Raw genomic sequence first — 25,076 nt, 5'->3', positions numbered from 1 at the left:
CTGTTAAAAAAATGATGGGGCATATTTGAAATGTATTTTGGAAATGAGTGGTTATTTAAATGGGCTGTGCTCTGTGTAAAAAATGATTTAGTATGGAAAATGTTTTCTTGAGAAATGTTTGCCAGTAGAGACAGTGAAATAGTATGAGCAGAGACACACATACTGCATGCAGAGACAGATATGGTAGATTACATGTAACATCCTGGTCATGTGCCTAAGATCACACTGTGAGTCAAGCTCGATTTTAAATGGATCTGGGTGAATATTTTGCTTCGTTGATGTGTTTAACAACGTGGAAATACATGTTTTCTTAAAGTCAGTTAGGCTTTAGCATATGTACTAGTAGGGAATCTTAGGCAGCATGTCTGTTAGGCCTCTTAGTTCAGGAATAGGCTGTTAGCTGTGCAATCAAGATCCAGGGTGTGCTGTTGAAATGAAAATGGAATGTTATGTTTTGCTTATATATATGTGGTCTGTTTTTTGCCAGTAGAGACAGTGAAATAGTATGGGCAGAGACACACATACTACATGCAGAGACAGAAATGGTAGATTACATGTAACATCCTGGTCATGTGCCTAAGATCACACTGTGAGAAGCTCGATTTTAAATGGATCTGGGTGAATAATTTGCTTAGTTGATGTGTTTAAAAACATGGAAATACATGTTTTCATAAAGTCAGTTAGGCTTTAGCATATGTACTAGTAGGAAATCTTAGGCAGCATGTCTGTTAGGCCTCTTACTTCAGGAAGAGGCTCTAAGCTGTGTAATCAAGTTGCAAGGTGTGCTGTTGAAATGAAATAGGAATGTTATGTCTTGCTTATATATATATGGTCTGTTTTTTTTTACCAGTAGAGACAGAGAAATAGTATGAGCAGAGACACATTTATTGCATGCAGAGACAGACATGGTAGATTACATGTAACATCCTGGCCATGTGCCTAAGATCACACTGTGAGTCAAGCTCGATTTTAAATGGATCTGGGTGAATAATTTGCTTAGTTGATGTGTTTAAAAATATGGAAATACATATTTTCATAAAGTCAGTTAGGCTTTAGCATATGTACTAGTAGGGAATCTTAAGCAGCATGTCTGTTAGGCCTCTTACCTCACAAATAGGCTGTTAGCTGTGCAATCAAGATCCAGGGTGTGCTGTTAAATTGAAAATGGAATGTTATGTTTTGTTTATATATATGTGGTCTGTTTTTTGCCAGTAGAGACAGTGAAATAGTATGAGCAGAGACACACATACTGCATGCAGAGACAGACATGGTAGATTACATGTAATGTCCTGGTCATGTGCTTAAGATCACACTGTGAGTCAAGCTCAATTTTAAATGGATCTGGATGAATAATGTGCTTAGTTGATGTGTTTAACAATATGGAAATACATATTTTCATAATGTCAGTTAGGCTTAAGCATATGTACTAGTAGGGAATCTTAGGCAGCTTGGGGCCTCATTTATGACTTTTTGCCATAGGGAAGCACGGCAGGCCTTCCTGCTGCGCTTCCCTACGGCAAAAGAAAAGGGCATAAATGCGCCGTATCTATAAGATACGGCGTATTCCTGTCCTTTTCCCCTGCGCCGGCGCACAATGGGCTGCCTGCGCCAGCGCAGGCACCCTTGCACAATGGTGCAAGGGTGCTTGCGTTGCAGGGAAGATTATTTTTGTACAGGAAGGGAAACCTTTCTGTACAAAAAAAATCACAAGAGGCTTTTCCTCTTTCTATGTGTGCTGTAGAATGCAGCACACATAGAAAAAGGAAATACAAGGAGAAATAAAGACATTTCTCCCTGTTGCGCCTCCCTTACGCCTCCCCTGGGGAGGCGTAAGCTTTTGGCACTGCTTCAGAGTTACGATTTCTCGTAAATCTGGGGCAGTGTCAAAAGGCCATGGATGTTGCTGGGAACGCCCCCAGCAACACCCATTGCACGCCCCTTTAACGCAGAACACTGCGTTAAAGGGACTGATATTTATCAGGCAGCAGTACGCCACAAAAACTGGCGTACTGCTGCCTGATAAATACCACGCAGGCTTCTGCGCCACGGAACTTCATGAAAAGTGAAGTTCCGATGGCGCAAGGGGCCTCATAAATGAGGCCCCATGTCTGTTAGGCCTCTTACCTCAAAAATAGGCTCTAAGCTGTGAAGTCAAGTTCCAGGGTGTGCTATTGAAAAGAAAAAGGAATGTTATGTCTTGCTTATATATATGTAGTCTGTTTTTTGCCAGTAGAGACAGTGAAATAGTATGAGCAAAAACACACATACAGCATGCAGAGACAGACATGGTAGATTACATGTAAAATATTGGTCATGTGCCTAAGATCACACTGTGAGTCAAGCTCGATTTTAAATGGATCTGGGTGAATAATTTGCTTAGTTGATGTGTTTAAAAACATGGAAATACATGTTTTCATATGGCTGAGATACCCGCCACCCCCTCTCAACACAAATCCCCAAGGATGGGAAAACCGGAAACAATTCTGAAGTTTTTGGAAGTCGGGAGGGAGTGACCCTCCCGACCGTATTTATTAAAATATGAAACAAAATTAAAACAAAATTAACAGTTTCATATTATGTACAATTTCATAACCACATTGCGATGTTTGGCTAACCTTAACATATTCTCTAATACAAAGGTCCTCCTAGCCGAACTAACATCCTACAAAACATTTACTTGAAATTTTGAAATTGTACATCCTAACGTTTAAGGGCCAACGGCAAGGTCGTAACCGGTGTCAAGATCCCTAACCCAGAAATATCCCCCTCACTTGTGAGGAGCGGCACAGAGGCGTACCTCAAGTGCAACTTACCAATTTCCCTTGACTTGACGGGGCCCCAATAAAACTCGACGCCACTTAAAGGTCGTACGAGGACTCGTGTGAGGTATCTAGAAGGTAGCGTAGACCCCCCCCCCCAAACCCCACACAACTTACCACATCTGCCGTCGCAGACGTCCTGGCCCCGGGAAATTACCCAGGAGGGGGCTGTAACCCCTCCTACCCAGGAAGGGGTCTTGACCGCCTTTCCTTTCCTTTCGGCGACCCATCCTTAGAAGGGACCGCCTCCCCGTTGAGGGGCCAATGGCCACCTCCCCCGCGCGCTCCCATCCGTAATGGGTGACGCCCACTCATAGGGATCTTCCAATTAGTGCTCACCGATCATGACCTTACCGCCCGACCGAAATAAATACGACAATGCTAACTAAATTACAAATGACTAATTCTAAAAGACAGTAGCAACAACAACTTTATTAAATGCATGCTTACTCAGGGACACTAAAGCAGAATTACTTCATTTGCAAAACATAATACCAATCGACCATTCTTTATTGCATACTCAAAGTCATCACGATAATACGACAACCTGTAAACCAAAAATTCCGAATTAACATCAAACTTTATCCAAAACCAATCGCTGTCTTCAGGGGCTGGTGGGTGGGTCAAAATTGGCTCTTTGTTCCGTCTCGAGCTCACGTGCAGCGAGGAGGTGCAGCTTCAGAGCACAGGAACAAGAGGATGCCTTCTGGTCTTACTTCTCCTTTTATCCGTCTTCAGGGCGGGCGTAAACCCGCCCCTGCCTGCCCAAGGGCGTGGCCAGCCGCGTTCGTGTCTAGGTCAACCCACTCTAGGGCGGGAAAAAGGCGCGCCCCGGCTACGCCGCTTCGGGCATACCAGCCGAGACTCGCCTCCCGCCCAAGATGGCTTCCCGGGGGGATCGTGGTACTCTGCCATACGTTCGGGGGGACCGAATGGTCGCCCCTTTCCATATGGCTGAGATACCCGCCACCCCCTCTCAACACAAATCCCCAAGGATGGGAAAACCGGAAACAATTCTGAAGTTTTTGGAAGTCGGGAGGGAGTGACCCTCCCGGCCGTATTTATTAAAATATGAAACAAAATTAAAACAAAATTAACAGTTTCATATTATGTACAATTTCATAACCACATTGCGATGTTTGGCTAACCTTAACATATTCTCTAATACAAAGGTCTTCCTAGCCGAACTAACATCCTACAAAACATTTACTTGAAATTTTGAAATTGTACATCCTAACGTTTAAGGGCCAACGGCAAGGTCGTAACCGGTGTCAAGATCCCTAACCCAGAAATATCCCCCTCACTTGTGAGGAGCGGCACAGAGGCGTACCTCAAGTGCAACTTACCAATTTCCCTTGACTTGACGGGGGCCCCAATAAAACTCGACGCCACTTAAAGGTCGTACGAGGACTCGTGTGAGGTATCTAGAAGGTAGCGTAGACCCCCCCCCAAACCCCACACAACTTACCACATCTGCCGTCGCAGACGTCCTGGCCCCGGGAAATTACCCAGGAGGGGGCTGTAACCCCTCCTACCCAGGAAGGGGTCTTGACCGCCTTTCCTTTCCTTTCGGCGACCCATCCTTAGAAGGGACCGCCTCCCCGTTGAGGGGCCAATGGCCACCTCCCCCGCGCGCTCCCATCCGTAATGGGTGACGCCCACTCATAGGGATCTTCCAATTAGTGCTCACCGATCATGACCTTACCGCCACAGGACCGGATAGTTGACCGGCTATCCGGACCCCCCACAACACTCCTACCTAAAGGTTATGTTTTAACGTTTTTAACCAAGCTATGAAGTCTCCTATGAGTAACTCATTCCCCACCCGAGACAGATGCACACCATCACTCAAATACATACTGTCCCCATTAATACAACCATGCGAAATAGAATGCAGTGTACTGGAACGGAACAACCTACTCACTTTGTTATTAATTTTCCTTACAGAATGATTCAAAGCTGAAACAGAAAACGCCCCCCGCCACACTTTCCGTGGGATCATATGGGACCACGCAATCGTGCACCCTGGAACTCTCCTTGCTAACCAACTTACAGTGGAAAGCATTGCCTCAAGGAGAAGTCGTCTACCAGTGGTGACCAAATCATTGCCCCCAAGATGTACTATGACTACAGACGGCGGTGACCTCATCCGCCCTAGCAAACCCTCGAAAAACGATTGAAACTGGTCAATACAGAGACCGCCCCTTCCGTAGAAGGACACACTGTACCCGTATTCCCCCGCCACGTGAATCATGTCACCTGTCTTGAATACGTCCGCGGCACGCCTCACGTATGAGTGGCCCACGACCCACACCTCCCTTTTCACAGCCGGTGATGTCTGACCGCTGGCCCGGTGTTGGGTCGACTGCATAGTCCGCCCCGCCTCGTAGGCTTGCGTAACTGAAAACCAAACAAACAAGAAGCATGAGTACATCATTACAGCTTCACAACATGTGCAAACGCACATACCTCTTATAACAATTGGAGGACCAACGCCCCACCCGTTTAACTTGTTCCACATTCAGACCCCTGGCTGTAGCCTCTGTAGCAGCCCCTATCCGAAAGGAATGGGTCCCAAACTCGCCCGGGTTCAAGCCCGCAGCTGTAATCGACATTGCAAGCACCCGCTGAAACTGAAACCTTGTCAGTGGGGTGGCGTCAGCGTGTCTCAACAAGGTCCCCCCCCATGATGCCACCCTTCGTGTTAAATAATCCTCTAAACACTTCACCGGGCACATGGAGGACCCGGGAATCCTGCGTATGATTATGCAGTCACCCATCCCACTCTGATCGGTCTTGGACCTCACAAACGAGACAGTCATTGTCTCCCCTCTGATCTGTACGTGTTCTGCGCACAGCCCTCCCGTCACATCCTGCTTGTTCCTCGCCGCTAATTCGCTTACCCGCATAGCCCCATGAAATGCCAGCGTAAAAGCGGCCCGGAATAACACTGTCTCAAACTGAGATGAACAAGTTGCAGGGAGTCTGGATAATAACTGGGCCAACCTATCCAAACCTATCGGGCGCCTTTCGTCTACTCTGCGACCCTCAAGGCGTTGCCACCCACGTAGCGCTTTTTGTACAACGAAAGACGCTGTCGGGTCCTGGATCCCATGAGCCCTAGCAACAAAGGAAATGGCCGCCCGATGCCTCTGGGCCGTGGCCACCGATTTCCCAGCCAGATGTAAAGACATCAGAAAGTTCACTACCCATTCCTCCTGACCCCAAAGCTCCTCTCTAGCAGTCCCCAAGAAGGCAAAATAGGACCGGAACGCCCCTTCATATGCCTTCCTCGTCCTGGGTGCTAAACTCTCTCCCACGAGGTTACGAAGTTCGGGGCACCGAGAGACCAGAGAGCTTCGGGAAAGGGTGCCGGCACGGGTCCGCTGTGGGAAGAAAACCCCAGAAGGCCTGCATACGAAAACGAGAAAGGGCATCAGCCGCCTGGTTCATTACCCCAGGGACATGTCTTGCTTTGAATAGCACATTCAATTGCATACACAGTAATACGATTTCCTTGAGCAGCCTCAAAATCCATTTGCATCGTGCTGCCTGGCTATTGATACACTCAACCACGGTCATATTGTCAGACCAGAATACCACAGAGTGATCTCTGAACCCTTCAGGCCATGTTCTCAGGGCCACCAAAATGGGGAAAAGTTCCAGGAAAGCAATGTTACTTGTCAATCCACTGTCATGCCACCATGCCGGCCACTTTTGTGCAGACCAACGAGTGCCAAATGGCACCAAAACCTATGCTCCCAGCCGAATCTGTCCACAGCCCCAGCTCTTCAGAGGACACGGCCGGTTTGCTCCAGACGACTCGACCATTGAAATCCGCCAGAAATGCCAACCAAATGCGCATGTCCTGGCGGACCTCTGCCGAGAGCCTTGTGCGATGATGGCCCTCTTTCAGGCCGACCATGGCTTGAGCGATCGAGCGGGAAAAGGGGCGGGCCATTGGTATAACTCTCAGGGCAAAATTCAACTGTCCCACTAACTGCTGTAATTGATGCAGCTTAACCTTAGATTCACTTATACACATTTGCAGGGATGACCTGAACCTTAACACTTTGTCCCCTGGTAAACGGAAACAACCTTCTCCGGAGTCCAACTCGATCCCCAGAAACTCGAGGCAAGTCGAAGGACCAACAGTCTTACCTGGTGCCAATGGCACACCAAACTGATTCATTAAGACACAAAATGCAGACAAAGCCTGCCCACATTCCGGATCCCCGGCTGCCCCCAAGAACAAAAAATCATCGAGATAATGCATCACATGTTGGAAACCCGTCTTCTTTGTGAAGACCCATTGTAGGAAACTACTGAATTTCTCGAAATAGGCACAAGATATAGAGCACCCCATCGGCATACACCTATCCATGTAATAAAGACCCTGAAACATGAAACCTAGGAGACGCTGATCGTCTAGGTGTACCGGGAGCAACCGGAACGCTGACTCGATATCAGATTTTGCCATCAGCGCACCGGGCCCCAGGCGATTCAAAATGGCTACGGCCTCATCGAAGGATGCGTACCGCACCGAACACACTTCCGGGTCTATCGCTTCGTTTACGGAAGCACCACGTGGGGCTGATAAATTATGTATCAGCCGAAACTCCCCCGGGTCCTTCTTGGGGACCACCCCTAAAGGAGAACAAACAAAGTTAGCCACCGGGGGTACACTAAACGGACCGGCGACTCGACCTCGAGTAACCTCCTTCCGGATCTTTTTCTGTACCACGGTCGTATGCTGCAAGACCGATATCTGATTTTTACATTTCTCTATTCCTTGAAAGTCCCCCACTGGGATGCGGAAACCATATGCAAAACCGTTTCGTAACACCCCAGCGGAAGTACGATCCGGGTATTCACTGAGCCAGGGAATCATTGCCAAGGTATCAATCGGGGTAGGTAAAGGCGCCCCTCGGACTATGTTAGACCTGTTTGGCGCTTCCTCTACCCCCGTTATCACCCGTTTTGGCTCTGCACGTGGACTCAGGATGGGATGATTGCCCACACCCACTACATTCGTGTCTAAATTTGCACGACCCCTGGGGCCTAGTACATTTACCTCTGTTAAAGTTCCAACAGACCCCCCTTTTACCTGTATTGCCGGTAGGCCTCGAGTGACTGTCGGTACCCGTACCTGGTCGAAAGGGCGTCCCCGCATATTGGCGGGAGGGTTCGCCAACGCTACTCCCTACCAATGGCAATTTCAACATACCAGTATCCTCCATTTTGGACCAGGACACAGAATCATAACAATCCCAAGTTAAATTCTTATCGTGTTCTTTTGCCTTTCTGAACAGATTATCATAGCAGAACCAATGATTACCCTCGTGTGATACAGAGTACCCCATGATCCGTGACTGATAAATCGGCAATTCGGGTAGCAATTCGGGCCTTCGTTCCCCCAAGATCGATGTAAATATCCCCCACGCTTTGCCCCAATTGCCAATGTTTTCATTTACCTTAAAGGCGGCCATCTTTGCGCGCCAAACACTCGGATGCATGAGGTCTTTCTGGCCCTTAACATGCTCCATCTCATAATGATCAGTAAGCAACGAGAAGATGTTTACATACTCCCCTGCCCATATCTTTTCCTTAATAGCTACAGGGACATGCTGACCCAACTTTTCCCTTCGAGAGGGTGCTGACTCATCCCTCGCAATCGGCAATGGCCGCTTACCTGAACCGGACACTGTCTCTGCGACCGAACCAGTCCCCTGTGACTTCTCTACTGCCGCAGCCGGCGTGGATACCTTCGCTGCTTCCCGAGTTTCACGCAGTTGCTTCATCAAGACCTGCGCGTCGGCAGCCGTGGCGCCCTCGCTACCTTTACCCAACCACGCTGCTAATTGTGCTGCCAGTTCGGGCGGCATATCTTCCCCGGACACGGGAGTGACCACTACGGGAATCGGGTTCCCTTCTTCCGGCACGGGGTTGGGTGCTTCGAGCGGGGTACTGGGACCCACGATGTCTCCCCCAGTTGCTCCCCTCCTGGGCCTCTTGCCTTTTCCTCCCGGGGCTGCTCCCGCCAAAGGACGTTTCGGCCCCCCTTCCTCGTTTTTATCCATTCGCCTCTTTAGGTCGGTCATCTCTTTCATGAGAACGCGCAGCATCTGGTCGGTAGTCATTCGCTTTCCCGCCTTCTTCGGCATTCTCCGACAGAGTATCTGAAAAACAAACAAGAACGATTACAACGCTCAAAATTGGCTCTTCGTTCCGTCTCGAGCTCACGTGCAGCGAGGAGGTGCAGCTTCAGAGCACAGGAACAAGAGGATGCCTTCTGGTCTTACTTCTCCTTTTATCCGTCTTCAGGGCGGGCGTAAACCCGCCCCTGCCTGCCCAAGGGCGTGGCCAGCCGCGTTCGTGTCTAGGCCAACCCACTCTAGGGCGGGAAAAAGGCGCGCCCCAGCTACGCCGCTTCGAGCATACCAGCCGAGACTCGCCTCCCGCCCAAGATGGCTTCCCGGGGGGATCGTGGTACTCTGCCATACGTTCGGGGGGACCGAATGGTCGCCCCTTTCCATAAGGTCAGTTAGGCTTTAGCATACGTACTAGTAGGGAATCTTAGGCAGCATGTCTGTTATGCCTCTTACTTCAGGAATAGGCTCTAAGCTGTGCAATCAAGTTGCAGGGTGTGCTGTTGAAATGAAAAAGGAATGTTATGTCTTGCTTATATATATATATTCTGGGTTTTTTTTACCAGTAGAGACAGAGAAATAGTATGAGCAGAGACACATATATTGCATGCAGAGACAAACATGGTAGATTACATGTAACATCCCGGTCATGTGCCTAAGAACACACTGTGAGTCAAGATCGATTTTAAATGAATCTGGGTGAATAATCTGCTTAGTTGATGTGTTTAAAAATATGGAAATACATATTTTCATAAAGTCAGTTAGGCTTTAGCATATGTACTAGTAGGGAATCTTAAGCAGCATGTCTGTTAGGCCTCTTACTTCACAAAGAGGCTCTAAGGTGTGCAATCAAGATCCAGGGTGTGCTGTTGAAATGAAAATGGAATGTTATGTTTTGCTTATATATATGTGGTCTGTTTTTTGCTAGTAGAGACAGTGAAATAGTATGAGCAGAGACGCACATACTGCATGCAGAGACAGAAATGGTAGATTACATGTAACATATTGATCATGTGCCTAAGATCACACTGTGAGTCAAGCTCGATTTTAAATAAATCTGGGTGAATAATTTGCTTAGTTGATGTGTTTAAAAATATGGAAATACATATTTTCATAAAGTCAGTTAGGCTTTAGCATATGTACTAGTAGGGAATCCTAGGCAGCATGTCTGTTATGCCTCTTACTTCAGGAATAGGCTCTAAGCTGTGCAATCAAGTTGCAGGGTGTGCTGTTGAAATGAAAAAGGAATGTTATGTCTTGCTTATATATATATATTCTGGGTTTTTTTTACCAGTAGAGACAGAGAAATAGTATGAGCAGAGACACATATATTGCATGCAGAGACAAACATGGTAGATTACATGTAACATCCTGGTCATGTGCCTAAGATCACACTGTGAGTCAAGCTCGATTTTAAATGGATCTGGGTGAATAATTTGCTTAGTTGATGTGTTTAAAAATATGGAAATACATATTTTCATGAAGTCAGTTAGGCTTTAGCATATGTACTAGTAGGGAATCTTAGACAGCATGTCTGTTAGGCCTCTTACTTCACAAATAGGCTCTAAGCTGTGCAATCAAGTTCCAGGGTGTGCTGTTGAAATGAAAAAGGAATGTTATGTCTTGCTTATATGTATGTAGTCTGTTTTTTGCCAGTAGAGACAGTGAAATAGTATGAGCAAAAACCAACATACTGCATGCAGAGACAGACATGGTAGATTACATGTAACATATTGATCATGTGCCTAAGATCACACTGTGAGTCAAGCTCGATTTTAAATAAATCTGGGTGAATAATTTGCTTAGTTGATGTGTTTAAAAATATGGAAATACATATTTTCATAAAGTCAGTTAGGCTTTAGCATATGTACTAGTAGGGAATCCTAGGCAGCATGTCTGTTAGGCCCCTTACTTCACAAATAGGCTCTAAGCTGTGCAATCAAGTTCCAGGGTGTGCTGTTGAAATGAAAAATGAATGTTATGTCTTGCTTATATATATGTAGTCTGTTTTTTGCCAGTAGAGACAGTGAAATAGTATGAGCAAAAATACACATACTGCATGCATAGACAGACATGGTAGATTACATGTAACATCCTGGTCATGTGCCTAAGATCACACTGTGAGTCAAGCTCGATTTTAAATGGATCTGGGTGAATAATTTGCTTAGTTGCTGTGTTTAAAAATATGGAAATACATGTTTTCATAAAGTCAGTTAGGCTTTAGCACATGTACTAGTAGGGAATCTTAGGCAGCATGTCTGTTAGGGCTCTTACTTCAGAAATAGGCTGTTAGCTGTGCAATCAAGTTCCAGGGTGTGCTGTTGAAATGAAAAAGGAATGTTATGTTTTGCTTATATATATGTAGTCTGTTTTTTGCCAGTAGAGACAGTGAAATAGTATGAGCAGAGGCACACATAGTGCAGGCAGAAACAGACATGGTAGATTGCATGTAACATCCTGGTCATGTGCCTAAGATCACACTGTGAGTTATGCTTCATTTTAAATGGAACTGGGTGAATAATTTGATGAGAGTTAGAGAGATGGAAAGTGTGAGGAGACACAGGTGACATTGTTGAAAAATGTGAAAATATAAATCCCTATTTCATACAGACACTTAGTGTGATACTTGTCAAAAATGTTAAAGACATACTTTTCACCATGAACATTTATCAGAATGAGATGAGACACACGCAAACAGACAAATGACACACAGAAAGAGAAAGAGATGAGGAGGCACAGAGTGAGATGAGACACAGGAACAGAGTGAGGTGAGACGTAGGCAAAGAGTACCCTTTTAGTTTAGAGATGCAAACTATGAGCAGACACAGGTGACATTATTGAAAAATGTGAAAATATAATTCCTTATTTCATATAGAGACTCAGTGTGATCCTTGTCAAAAATGTTAAAGCCATACTTTTTACCATAAAACATATACCAGAATGAGATGAGACACACGCAAACAGACAAATGACACACAGAAAGAGAGAGAGATGGGGCAGGCACAGAGTGAGATGAGACACAAGCACAGACTGAGATGAGACACAGGCATAGAGTGACATAAGACACAGGCACAGAATGATATGGTGCTGGCAGAGAGTAAGATTAATAATGAAACTGTACTGCACTGTTACTGTGACACAGTTGCTGTGGTATAAAATAACTTATGTTGTGGACTAGTGTTTATATATTGTTTACTTATTGTAATTGCTATGTAGTATGTTTGTAGTGGTCTATAATATGTTATTTTTTCTTTACTTTAGATTATAATCATCTATAGAAAGATAAAAGAATATGCCGTCAAAGGAAAGACGTCAAAAGAAATATAAACAAGACTTACGGTCCAAGGAAACAGAAAACCAAGACTCATCCATCTTCAGTGAAAAAAAAGAATGCTCCTGGTAAGCAAACTGAGGAGTTTTTAAAGAAGTTATTGAAATGTAAAAAAAAAAGATGTTGTTTCAAAGAAGAATAAGGCATCTCTAAGTGGAAAGAAAAAACTGTTCCCCTCCAAAAATGTTAGACCTGTTATAGGAGTTGATATTGTTTTTAGCAAGAGAAGGAGAAATCAATTTATAGAAATTCATAGACGAATGTTTTACAACAGAATAGTTAAAAATGTATTAGAAAATGTAAAGTTGTATCAAAAAAAGACTGCTTTTTACAAGAAAAAAAAAGCATAGTGAAGATTGTGGGTGAAGCATTTAAAGTGAAAAATATATTATTTTGTTTAGTAATCAATAGAATTCGTACACTAGATAAGGTAATCAATGTGTTCAAATCAAAATGTAAGTAGAAAAGTGTAATTAATCGGACTAATTTTTGTGATGTTTTTTCTGGGGAATGGAAGCATAGTTCAAGTTGTGAGCCATTTTTTAATGAAGAAAGTTACTTTCAGGATAATGATTTGGTGCATGCAGTTGACACCAGTGGTCGAGCACATGAGGTGAAGGGCGGTTGTCTGGTTGAAAAAGAAAAGATTGTGCCTACAAATACAGAAGAGGTGTTAGTTGATGAAGTTTTAGGGGGATGTCCTAAGGCTCCAGTGTATACTTGGAATTGTAGTAGTATTTGCAGTGTGCGACAGGAATCAATTGATTTGTTTCGCAGTTTCTTACGGACATATACTAAGAAAAGTCTAAAACAAAAAATGAAAATTTTGCAAGAGTTAAATCCTTGTAGAGTGAGAGAAAAAAACAGGTTTGCATGGGCATTCACTGGCTTGTCTTTCAAGAAAAGTATGTCAGAGTGTTTTTCACCATTTTAGGATGTTAGCAGTGCATCATAATAAAGTGAGGAAATTAGTGAGAAGGTTGTATTATGCAAAAAGTCCAGCACTTAAGCTAAAACAGTTAAACAGTGCTCTTTTGCATGGAACTGAATTAGATGTGAAGAAGATTTGTGAAGAAATTGAGTTTTATTACTTTGGTGAAAAAGAGGACAGTGCAGAAAATGATAGAGTAATAGAATGTAATGTAAAAGAGAATGTAGAGATTTCAAGTACAGAAAAATTTGACCATGAAATTACAAAGTTTAAGGTCAATTCAAGTGAAAGGCCTAATTTTTCTTGTGTGTGTTGTCGACGACCTCATTATAAGAATCAGACTAGATTAGTTGATTTATATGTAAAAAGTGAAATGGAAAATAATAATGAGTGGAAGGATTTTGCAACTTATTTGTTGGTAGAAAATTGTTTTGATTTGGGTTCTGATCAATGTATTTGTAAATATTGTTATAATAAATTAAATGAAAACAGAATGCCTGCTAGAGCTGTTCATAATAATCTGGAGTTGGTAGACATTCCTTCTGAATTGATGGATTTAAATTCCTATGAGTCTATTTTGATTCAATATGTGCATCCTTTTCAGGCTATTGTTCGCATGGAGCCTAAGACAGGGAAATTGCCTCCTTCAGATTTACAGAGAGGATTAAAGGGAAAAGTTGTTTATTTGCCTGTAGATTTTAGGAGAAATATTGATACAATTGGTATAGAAAAAGCAGAAGAGGAACCTCTGGTTATTCTAGTTAATGGTGTTCCGACAAAGAGTAAGAAAATCTGGCAAGAATTAGTGGATGTTAAGAAAGTCAAAAAGGCAACGTTGTATTTGGTAAAAAATAATCACTACTACAAAAATGTATATGTAGAGGAAAAGGAAACAATTTTAGAAGAGGACAGTGAATGCTCAGCTGGGCAAATTGAAAAAGTTGATGTCTCTAGAAGTAAATAAATTAATGAACATTATATTGTTCATCCATTGCATTCCAAAGAAGTAATGGGGAATGCTATTGGCTTGTTTCAAATGAAAGAAGCAAAAGGAAGTCCCATTAGTGTATGGGAAGAAAGTTTGGAAGCTCGTTGTTTTCCACAGTTATTTCCAACAGGTCAAGGTGGACGATATGACGACCGACCTGTTCAAATTCCTGCATCTGAATACCGGACGTCAAGATTATATGCAGAAGATCCAAGGTTTCGTCAATGCATTCCATATTTGTTCCATCTACTGTTTGAGAGTGACTTGTCTGGACTTTCTTATGCAGTGAACCATATACTGAAAAGTGGAGTACATCTACAAAATGTTTCGGCAAAGGACTTTATGGATAAAGTAGAAATGCAAGACAGTGTTGTGGAATCTCAGCTAATTAATCTCATGGCATGTCAGCGTGGTACTAACGAGTATTGGTACCGTCGTCATGGGGAATTGAAATGTATGCTAAGAAACTTAGGAACTCCTACATGGTTCCTCACTCTTAGCTGTGCTGAGTATGCTTGGGAAGACTTACTTCAATTTCTACGAGAGGCAAATAAAAACATTGAAAATATTGAATACAATACACCTGGAGAACTGTGCTCTTTGGATCCAGTTAATGTATGCAGGTATTTCAATCATAGGTTTGAAGCCATGATGTCTTTTATTACAAACAAACAAAATCCTCCCCTTGGAGAGGTTTTGGATTTCATTTGGAGAAAGGAGTATCAAGCAAGAGGTGCTCCTCACATACATATGCTGCTATGGATTAAAGATGCACCCAAATTTGGAACGAATTCAGATGAGAAAGTGATGAGTTTCATTGAACAGTATTCTACATGGGCTGTTCCGAAAAGTACAGAAGAAAACAATTTAAGACATCAAGTTTTACGCTTTCAAACCCATCGTTGTGGAAAATACTGTTGTCGAAAATACAAATCCAAGGACAAGTTCTACACAAAATGTCGTTTTGCATTTCCACGTCCGGTAACATCGAAAGGAAGAGTGAACAATTTTATGTCTTCTCTGCGACATACTGTGACAAGAAAATCACCTAAAAATACATACAACCTAAGAAGAAATGAGGAGTCCAAATACATAAATGACTACAACCCAGTCATTTTGTCCATGTGGAATGCTAACATGGATATCAATATGTTGCTGACAACTTTATTGCTGTGGCTCGATATGTGATGTCTTACATCACAAAATCAGAAAAGACGGAACTGAAGGAAATGTGGGAGGAGATTTCACATGAAAAGAGTCTAAGCAAGAAATGATATAGTTACAGTATGAAGATGTTGTCGCATCGAGAAATTGGAGCATATGAATGTTCTGATTGGATATCATCAGCAAGTCTATATGCCAAATCTAGAACCATCATTTGGATGAGTCTAGGTCTTGCTGCAACACAAAACCGAGTTTTGAAATCTGTACAACAAATAGAGTATTTGGTGGAGAAAGAACCAGACAGTACAGATATTTTGAAGACAAACATGTTGGATACATACTATCCAAATAGAAGTAGTCATTTTGAAAACATTTGTCGGTATGAAGTTCTGCAAAACTATACTTTTAAGAGGAACGTCACAGAAGATATCAATAAAGGTGTATATGCTGTAATTGGATGTGAAGGCTGTCTTGTGAAATAAAGAAAAGGCCTTTTGATTAATCATCGAAAATTGAGTTGTGAATCTCCAGACAAAAGGGAATTTTATTACTTAGCTCTTTTGCAACTGTTTAAGCCTTGGCGTATAGAAAAGGAACTACTTGGAGATTTTCTTAGTTATGAAGATTCCTTCAATGCAACCACAGATACCATAGAATGTCCTATTTTTTTAAATTATCTGCAAATGTTGAACGAGGAAATACAGCAAGAAGCTACAACTGCAGCAGAGATTGCTAGAAACAGTTCTCAAGACGGTCAGAGTTCTGCTTCATTGAGTCAGGATCCTCTAGGAGGACCAATTATACAAAATGAAGCTGCCACTGCCATGGATGAAGTTGAAAGAGCCATGGAACAAGCTCAGGAGGATGTAGTTAACTTACAAGATTTGGAAAAAGAACTAAACGTTGAGCAGAGACAAATATATGATGAAGTCACAGAACAGATTGAGCATGGTTTATCTCATGAGAAAAAAGAGTGCTCATGTACATCATTTATACCTGTCCGACAGTACGTGAGTGGAGAAGTAGGAACTGGAAAAAGTTTTCTGATTAAAGCAATTGCAACTTATCTGCAGAAAAAAACGTAGTCATCGCTGTCTTGTGTTGTTACCGCTCCAACTGGGTTGGCAGCACATAACATTAAAGGGATTACTTTACATTGGTTATTGATGCTGCCAGTAGAGCATGATAATAAATTACAATACTACAAGCTATCTGTAGAAGGTTGTTGTGAAGTTTCCCGAGTCTTGAAGAAAATGAAACTTCTTATCATTGATGAAGTAAGCATGGTATCAAATGTAATGCTTGCTTTTTTGCATTTAATAATGCAAGAAATTCTTAAAACAGAGTATGATGTGTTATTTGGAGGCAAACACATCATTGTTTTTGGAGATCTAATGCAATTAACTCCAGTGAAAGGACAACCAAGGCACTCCAAAGTTGCTGGCCTTTAGAAAGGGTCTGGAAACCTGGCTTTATAGTCAATGATACGTCTGTTTCCTGTTTCTTATCTTTTCTGTTTTCAGCTATGGGTCAGAAAGTGCCGGGACACTCCTTGGAGTAGCCGAGCGCTATATAAGACACCCATAACATTAACATTAACAAAATGCTTACACATGAAGATACAAGGAAGTGCCTAGGAAGCATTGGAAATGTTAACATATGGTTAAATTTCAAATATGCAGAACTGCTACAAAATATGCGACAGGCAAAGGATGAAGATTATAAAAAGATTCTACAAGATGTAAGAATTGGAAAAGTAAGTGAGCATGGGAAAGCAGCTTTACATGCACGATTAATTTCAAATTTGTTTCCAAAAGAAAACATTCTCCCAGAGAATATTTTTAAGAAAATTCCTGAAAACAAATCTGTCATATGCTTGATGCCAACTCTGCATGAATGTTCAATCTTCAACAACAAAATGTTAAAGTTGGAAAATCAAGAGATTGTGATACTGGAAGCAATTGATACAATAGAACATGAAGGAGCAACTATTATTTTGTCAGAAAAGTTGAAATCAAAATTGGATTCATTTGAGGAAACAATATCTAAAACTGCTGGTTTGGAAAAGACTCTGTATGCATCTTTAAATTGTCGTATAATTTTACGACTTAATTTACATGTGGAAAGAGGTTTAGTAAATGGAGCAATGGGTCATGTTGTTGATTTTGTGAATTACCGAAATAGAGATGGAATTGCATTTATAAAAAATGAATTCGATGGTATTGAAGAAGTACAACAAATTAGTCGTTCTTCTGCCCGATTTTTGCTTGTGAAAGATTTATATGTCCGCAGAAAACAGTTTCCTGTTTGTTTGGCATATACGGTGACTATTCATAAATCTCAAGGTTTAAGTGTAGATAGTGCTTTAGTGAATATTGGAAGTTCTGTGTTCAAGGAGGGTATGGCATATGTTGCTTTATCTTGAGTCAGAACTTTATCTGCATTGTACTTGATTGATTTTGATGAGACAAAGATTAATGCAGATCTAAATTGTGTAAAAGAATATAATAGGTTAAGAAGAGAGTATGCTCCAAATTTACCTCAATATCCTCTATTTGAAAAGCATGTGGTAGGCCGCAAAAGAAGAAATGAGAAAAATTGTAGTAAAGTTGTAGCAAAAAGAAAAAAAGTAGATGAACCAGTTATTGTAAGCAGAAAGGAAAAGGATTCAGTTAAAGATGTTGTTGGATTTCAGTTTGAAAACAGTTCTGGTGTCAACTGCTATGCTAATGTAGTGGTTAATGTTGTTTTTTTCTCCAAACTGTACAAGAACAGATTGCTGAAAATCGGGATCAAAGATTTTGTTCTTTGTTGAATTCTGTGTTTGAGAAATGTAGCAGTGATAGAACAAAAATACAAAGTGTTTCTGAAATTCGAAATGTTTTAGACATATGTTCTGGTCTAAATCAATTTTCACAGAATATTCAGCAAGATTGTCAGGAATTTCTAATGTATATGCTTGTTGTATTGCAAGATGAAGGTGTAGATGTTAAAAATCTTTTTGGCCTTTCTTATAAATGGCAGCATGACTGCGACAATTGTTCCTTTTCAAGTAGTACTACAATAGACACTGAAAGATTTATATATTTGACTTTACCAGACTGCAAAACAGAGTCTTTTAATGATCTAGTTAGAGAAGCAGATCAAAACATGGTCTGTACTCAATGTAAATCTGCAATGCTATCAACATTATTTATACAAAGATATGGACAGTATGTAATTTTAATGTTCCAACGATGTAGACCTGATGGAACTAAATTGACAACTTTAATAAAAAATGTTGTGGCTTCTCAATTATCAATTTCAGGAAGAACCTTTGCAACTGCAGCAATTATTTACCATGACGGTCTTTCAACAAAATCAGGACATTACACAGCTTATTTAAAATGTCAAAAAGGCTGGAAACACTGTAGTGATACTCAATTGACTTTCAAACAACGTTTGCCTTCTGACTTACAAAATTCTTACCTAGTGTTCTTACAACCAAAATTTTAGGGAAGGTAATTGGCCTATGAAGATTGTAGCAGTTAAATTAAACTTAGTTTGCTGTTCAAAACTACTTTCCGAGTGAGAGTGATCAAGATAATAAAAAACATGTAGTTCTCCTAGAGGTAGTATAAGTGTATCACGTAGTGTGTGCTGTGAGTATTATAGGAAATATTAATAAAAAATAAGCTAGAGGTGGAAATAAAACTATTGTTTCATATTGTAAAAGATGTTGGAGCTTTTCTTTCAGAAACTCGGGTAAATGAGAGATTAAGAACACTCTTGAGTAATTTCCAAAGAAAAGGACTTTCCATATACTATTTGGCTTCGTGGAAAAGTACATGGATCAAAAGTGAGTTAAGATATGTTTTTTTAATTTTTACATTATTTATTAAAATGTTGTATGGGTTTTTTAAACACAAACATTTTGATTGTGGTTTTTTTGCCCGCTGGTACATGGTATTGAAGTCACTGTTGTGAAATTCAACCATATAACATGTTATACAAATTATTTCGTATTTTGTATTATCAAATATATATTATTCTCCCCTTGTCTTATGCTCACTCACCTTTTTCCACCCTCTATCACTCTTCTTAACTCACCCTCACTGGTCTTCTCTCACTCTCCCTCACCTCCCTTCCCTTATTCCACTTTCCTCACTTATCCTCATTCTCCATTCCTTCACTGCCCTTTCCCTCTCTCCCATTCACGACTTTCCAGCTGTCAGTCACTCTACTTCATTCCCCTTCCCCTTCTTTCCTTTCTTTGCTCCCTCAATAATTCCCCTTCTCTCACTCACCTTACTCCACTTCACTCACTCCTTCTCTCACTCCCTCTGTCCTCTCACATCCTCACTCCCCTTCCCTCACTCCCTCTCTCTTAGCCTCACTCTCTTGGTTCTCTCACTGTCTCACTCCTCTTCCATCATGCTCACTCCCTATAACTCACCCACACTGCCTTACTTACCTTTCTTTGCTCTATCACTCAGTCCCTTTCTGTCACTCTTTCTTTCGCTACCTCTATGTCCTCACTCCTTCACTTCCCTTGTCTCATGCTCACTTGCTTTTATCCTCCCTCTATCTTCTCTCTTTCCTCAACCTCACTGCCCTTCACTCACCCTCCCTCACCCTTGTTCCCTTACTCCGGTTCCCTCAGTTATCCTCATTCATAATCCTTAACTCCCCTTCCTCTTTCTCTCCTCACGCACTCACCTTTTCCAAGTCCCTTTGCTTCACTTCTCTTCCCCTTCTTTCCTTCCTTTGCTCCCTCAGTCATTCTCCTTCCCTTACTCACCTTACTGCCCTTTACTCACTCTTTCTGTCACTCCCTCTGTTCTCTCATATTATCACTTGTCTTCCCTCACTCCCTCTCTGTTACCCTCACTCCCATTGTCCCCTCACTGTCTTACGACCCTACATTCACCCTCACTCACCTTCCATCCCTCATTGTCATGAATCCACCGTCACTCACTCCTGCTTCCCTGTCACTCACTCCCCTTTCTTTACTCCCCTTTCTTCCTTTAGTTTTCCTAATGCACATTCCTTTAGTATCTTACTCACTTTCACTTAATTTCTCTCTCCTGCTCTTCTTCTCTGTCACTGAATGTATCCATGTCATTATCCTTTTAGTAATTTGCTCTCCCTCTAATTCTTTTTCACTCTCTCTGACCTTCACCATTCCTTTGTTTTCTTTTCTGAGTCCTTCACTCCTACTTTATCTCTTACTACCCTTTTATGACTTTAAATCTCCTGCTTTGTCTCTTGTATTGTAAAATCTATATTGTAAATATTATAACTTACTTTTTTTCTCTTTCACAGATATTAAATTTACTGAAAATATGTAATTAAGTTTACAATACATATAAGGTAAGTTTGACGTACAAAATTTACTTTCTCAACACTCTTTTCCTTAACCTCACTACTCTTCTCTCACCCACCCACACCACCGTTCCCTTACGGCGCTTCTCTCACTTACTCTCAATCCCCATGTGTACTCCCCTTTTCTTCACTCCCCTCCCACACTCACTTACTTTCAGACCTTCTCCTTTACTTTCCTTCCTCTCTCTTCCCTTCCTTCGCTCCTTCACTCTTTTCCCTTCCCTTACTCTCATTACTCTACTTCACTAACTCCTTCTCTTACTCCCTCTGTCTTCTTACTTCTACACTCCCCTTCCCTCATTCTCTTTCTGTTAGCCTCATTCTCTCCGTCCTCTTAGTCTCTACCTCCTCTTCTATCACGCTCACTGCCTATAACTCAGCCACACTTCCACACTCACTTTCTTTCAGATCTCCTGTTTTACTTCCCTTCCTCTCTCTTCCCTTCCTTCGCTCCTTCACTCTTTTCCCTTCCCTTACTCTCCTTACTCCACTTCATTAACTCCTTCTCTTACTACCTCTGTCCTCTTACTTCTATACTCCCCTTCCCTCATTCTCTCTCTGTTAGCCTCATTCTCTCCGTCCTCTTAGTCTCTCTTTCCTTTTCTCTTACGCTCACTCCGTATAACTGTCAAAGCTAACCACGTCGTCCCTTACCTTGTCTTGACTGAAGTCCTCTTGGAAGACGTGGATGATTTCGCAGGGACGCAAGGGACCAACTTCCCTAATCACTAACTAAAACTCACTGACTTGAATATGCACAGCAAGGTTTAAACTAGAAATTAGGGAGGAGGGCCGGTACTGGCGTTGAAGAGAAGACTTTGGTTCTTGCTGTCGACCTGCGAAGCAACAAGCACCAAGACTTTAGTATACCGGTTTAAGATTCAACACTCCTAAACTATTCCTCAGCCCTGTACTACCACTCTATCTAATTAGAGCTCCTAAATCAAAGTGCTGCTTTTTCCGAGGTTCCCCTACCTGCGATCAGCAAGTTGTAGGCCTTCGCCCAGTATGTCTTTGTAGGGTTGTAGGGTAGTGGTGATGAAGTCGTCAGATGTCCTCTAGGATAGCTGGTCAACTGATGTAATGTCAGCTTGTTCGTCTGGAAGTTTACACAAAAGAAAGGAAGGATTAATTTACTATCTTTAAGAGACCCTTTGCATTCTTCCTATCTTTTCCTAAGACTTACTTGGCATAAACCTTTGCTTCTTGATCTCGGGTTTCTAGTCCTTTTAATTGTGCTATAAAAAGAAGCATAAACAAAGACACACCAAATCCTACGTATCTTTCTTCTATCACACTATTTCAAATAAAGTCTAAAACCTCCTTGTAAATCTCTTCACAATTCAACTTATAAATGAACTGGCAAATTGTTCTTCAAAACATTATAGGCATAAAATGTCCCAAGTCTCTTTCTTTGCGAAGGCTTCCGCAAAATAATAGTTCCAAAAATTCTGTTGACCTTTCTTGCGAAGGGCGCCTTAAATCAAGTAAAGTACTTAGCTTTCAAACTTAGTTCTTGAGGTTTCTGGCTCCAGGAAATAAGAAGCACCGCCGTGGAGTCCTGCCAGGATAGAATTCTCCTTCAGGTGAGTTCCTCCATCAGACGCGACCTTCTCCGAGGGAAAATCCGAAGGCAAAGCGCCTTCCAGAAGGCTGGGTGTGGTTTAAATACAGGACCGCACCCAGCCGCTGCCAGTCACGCTCTCTGAACGTGCGCGGGGACGTTGCATGCAGTCCCAGCTTACGCGCGCACCGAAAGGTAGCGTGTAGGGATGCGAGGAGAGAACAGTGAGACCTTCGCAGGGGCATTGTCTCTCACTGAGCCATACGCGAAGGTCAAAATGCAAGTATACTGCGCTCTCAAACTCCAATAACTACACAAGGCAATACAATAGTGTACAAGCAAAAAGGCACAAGTAAAAGCAAGGTTGGCAAAACCCTAAGAAGGTGATAAACATGTATTACAGCAGAAGTATATGTAAACACCCAATCACACTGACTTGAAGCGTGCGGGGAGCACGGGACAGGGGTGGGTTTTCATAAGGGAGAAATTAGCACATGTCTTAGGATATGTGTACTAGGGGAATGTGGAACCATGACAGTACTCCCTCCTCAAGATCCCCCCAAGAACAGTAGAAATGGGTTTTGGTTTCTCAGGGTGTCTTAAATGGAAGAGTCGTATCAATCTAGGAGAGTTTTTCAGATGGTCTAAAGGTTCCCATGACCTTTCCTCAGGGCCGTAACCTTTCCAATCTATGAGGTAAAACAGTTTTCCTCGAACTCTTTTGGAATCTAAGATTGTTTTAACCTCAAATTCAGGGTGATCATCAATCATGATGGGAGGCGGAGATTTAGAGATACGGGTCTGGGGATGAAATGGCTTAACCAGAGAGACATGGAAAACCGGGTGTATCAAATACTTGTGAGGGAGACTTAGTCTTACACAAACCGGGTTAATTACCTTCTCTATAGGAAAGGGACCAATAAACCTTGGATTGAATTTCCGGTTTCCCCTAAGTTTCAAGTTCTTCGTACTCAACCACACTTTATCACCTACTTTATATTGAGGTTGTTCAGATCGATGTCTGTCCTTGATCTCTTTCTGAGATTCTTTCGCCTTTGCCAGGTTGAATTTAGCCTCTTCTTGGATAGAAAATACTTTGGATACATAGTCAGAAATTGCGGGTACAGAATCATAGTTAGTAGAACTTTCAGGAATACATTTGGGATGAAATCCAAAATTACAAAAGAACGGAGACATTTTGATAGATGAATGTTCAGAGTTATTATAAGCGAACTCTAAGGGGCTTAAAAGATCAGACCATTCTTCAGGAACATTGGGCAACATACATCGGAGATATTGTTCGATAGTTTGATTAGTTCTTTCCGTTAAACCATCTGTTTGGGGATGGTAACTAGAAGACAAACGAACATCCATTTGTAACAATGTACCCAGCTTTTGCCAAACCTTTGAAATAAACTGGGAGCCTCTGTCCGAAATGACCACTGAAGGAATACCGTGTAATCTTATCACGTGTGACATGATCAAATGAGCAAGCTCTAAAGCAGTGGGGAGTTTCTTTAAAGGAATGAAATGGGCCATTCTCGTGAACTGATCCACAACTGTTAAAATTGTATTAAATCCCTTCTTGGTTTCAGGTAGTTCAACTATGAAATCTAGCGATATTGTATGCCAGGGTTGAGGTGGGATAGGCAGAGGCATTAACAAACCGCTAGGAGCTTGATGAGAAGTCTTATGTTGAATGCAAATACTGCAAGTTTCTACAAATAACTGAATGTCCTTGAACATCATAGGCCACCAAAAGGTTTGTCTTATAAGTTCCATAGTTTTCAAAATGCTAGGATGAGCAGATAACATAGTATCGTGGTGAAGCTGGATTATGGATTTTTGAATCTTTTCATTAGGAACGAAAACCAAACCATGTACCATCATCAAATCATTCTTCTCATGAAGGTAAGGATGATCCTTTTTCCACATCTCAACATCCTTATCTTTTAAGGCCTCCTTGATGTCATTAATAATGTTACTCATGGATAAACTTCCCTGAAAACAAGAAGTCGGGATTACAGGATGGACAATTTCGGGTTGTTCTGGGCCTTTCTCACCTATTCTAGACAAAGCATCCGCTTTCAAGTTCTCTTTTCCAGGACGATATGTTATCACAAAAGTGTAGTCATTGAAGAACATAGACCAACGTAACTGTCTAGCAGTCAGAGCTTTTACAGATCTTAGAGCTTGAAGATTTCGGTGATCTGTATAAATAGTTACGGGATGACGAGCCCCTAACAGGTAGTGGCGCCATTCTTCAAAAACCACCTTAATTGCCAATAATTCCTTATCGGCGATGGCATAATTCTGTTCTACTTCTGACAACTTCCTAGAAAAGTAAGCTATAGGGTGCATTTGGCCTGTATCAGAATTTCGTTGTGAGAGAATTCCTCCCAATGCATATTGAGATGCATCTGCTTCTACAATGAACAGTTGATTGGGGTCTGGATGACACAAGATTGGAGCCATGGTAAACTTCTTCTTTAAATTTTGAAAGGCTTCTTCAGCATCTGAGGTCCATAAGAATTTCACTCCTTTTCTCAGTAACCTGGTTATGGGTGTAATTATTTGAGAAAAGTTCTGAATGAATCTACGGTAAAAGTTTGCAAAGCCTAGGAAGCTTTGAATTTGTTTCACGGAAGTTGGACTGGGCCAGGTTGTTACTGCTTCTACCTTTTTAGGGTCCATTTCAATAACTTCGGGACTAATAATGTAACCCAGAAAGTCCACCTTGGAGGCATGAAACAAACTTTTTTCCAA

The sequence above is a fragment of the Lissotriton vulgaris genome, chromosome 2_1 (assembly GCF_964263255.1).
Source record: "Lissotriton vulgaris chromosome 2_1, aLisVul1.2, whole genome shotgun sequence".
Lineage (NCBI taxonomy): Eukaryota > Metazoa > Chordata > Amphibia > Caudata > Salamandridae > Lissotriton > Lissotriton vulgaris.
Note: the sequence above shows the minus strand (reverse complement) of the source record.